The following is a 1,919-nucleotide window of genomic DNA, read 5'->3' as shown; positions in this document are numbered from 1 at the left end:
ATAACGAAGGAGTGGCTTCACAACAACTCTGTGACTGTTCTTGATATGTGTGTGTTGTGTCCAATTTTTCTAAATATTTATGATGAAAAAAATGGTGTCCAAATTGCATTCTATTCTATTTTGTTCATTCATTCCGTTTATTTAATTTACCGAAAACAATTTTAACAGTTTCAGTATTAGTTTTAGTTTTAGTTAACAATAACAACACTGCTCTGGCTAAAGTTTGTAAACATCTACTGCCTTTGAAACAAATTGCTGGTAAACACATTTTTACAAATGAAACACATTCAGTTCAAAGCAAAATTGACACATGGATGTTTTTACACAAATTTGTTTGTGTTTTGTGAGTGAATCAACATATTTTTAAATAGCATCTGTTCATTTTCCTAGGTAATTGTATTTCTTGATAGTAAAAACTTTATTAAATCTGTTTCATTGGAGGGTTCCGCCACATGCAAACAAATGTATGTGTGTGTCTGTGTGTGAGGCGTTAGCATATGTGAAATACATATCAGAGTAACAGATGATTGAGAAAAACAGTAGACGGCAGTTATGACCCTCTCCAGCACAGCTATGCAAATAATAATTGGATCTCAGTGCTCCTCTCATCTCTACACAGCCAGTCATTTGTCATCACACGCTGATGTATCCTCTGTCAGATGAAACGTGAGTGGTGATCTGTGTGTCTCCGTTTCCTCTCAGCTGGACTCGCTCCAGTATTAATCTTGTGGAGACAGACTTTGGGTGCTTGATGTGGACTTGTGGTCTCGTGGCCTTCACTTACACGTGTCCATGAAGTTCATGAGACCGTAGCGTGTCCCATTTGTCATTTTTCAGAAGGATGTCTCTCAGTGGCCTACAACACTAGAGTTCACAGCGGACTGCTTCACTGAAGTCTTTACAGGCTGCTGGTCTTTGCAGCTTATTTTGACCAAGAGCTGCTCATGTTATAGAGAGGAAGAGACTGTCTAACTGACAACCATGTTTTTATGTGCTGTGTAAATGTGAAATCTCAAAGTCTTCATTTAGTGAACCTCACAAACTTCATAAATCACACTAAATTAATATTTAAATTGACAGTCCTAATTTAAAATACATTTGATAATATTAAAAACAAAAACAAATAAACAAACAAAAAAAATCTAATGTGGAATATTCCTTATAATGAAATGTATATACTGTATAGGTTGGGGGAATCTTGCATTTGTAGTCCCTTTTACTCATAGTTAACTGAATAAAGTTAATGTTTTAAATTAATAGCACCAACTCAAAAAATATTATTGAAATTAAAATAAATTTGAATATCCATTACTTGAAATAAATTAAACATGAACTGAAATTAAATTAAATATAACTTATTTTATTTCAGCTTATTATTTTATTTTATTTTATGCAACATTTCGCACATGTAGTTTAACTTCGTGGATATTAAAATGATTGAAACTAAAATGAAAATAAATGCAAAAAATCATAAAAATTACTATTAAAAATTAATTAATGAAATAAACATATTTTAAAAAAAAATTGAAAAACAAAAAAAAAGCGCAAAAATCACAGAACAAAATTACAAAAACTTTAATTAAAATGAAAACGAAAACAAAAATATCTAAAATGAATAAGAACTGTAATAGAAAATATAAGTAAGAACCATAATAATTGATATTAAATTGATATTAAAACAAGGTCATGTGTATGTTTTTTTTTTCTTTCTTATAATTATTAACACTAAATTAAACTAAATTAAAAAATAAAAAATAAAATGACTAAATTAGTATTTAATAATAAAAAACACGTATAACCTTTTTTATAATTAATAACATTAATTTAACATTTTCATTTGCTGGTCCTAATAAAATAATAATAATAATACTAATGATAATGATATCCCAGATTACCAGATTACATTTGTATGTGTGTGT

At 29.2% G+C, this 1,919-nt stretch overlaps 1 protein-coding gene across 1 annotated transcript in view; it reads left to right on the top strand.

Moving 5' to 3' along the window:
* Positions 1-1,919, top strand: part of LOC107558308 (serine/threonine-protein kinase BRSK2-like) — a 239,582-nt gene that overhangs the window by 197,810 nt on the left and 39,853 nt on the right. The window lies entirely within an intron of this gene.

Source organism: Sinocyclocheilus grahami, unplaced genomic scaffold (assembly GCF_001515645.1).
Source record: "Sinocyclocheilus grahami isolate Dianchi unplaced genomic scaffold, SAMN03320097.WGS_v1.1 scaffold640.1, whole genome shotgun sequence".
Classification (NCBI taxonomy): domain Eukaryota; kingdom Metazoa; phylum Chordata; class Actinopteri; order Cypriniformes; family Cyprinidae; genus Sinocyclocheilus; species Sinocyclocheilus grahami.
The sequence above is the reverse complement of the archived record's forward strand: the minus strand, read 5'-3'. Positions and strand labels throughout refer to the sequence as shown.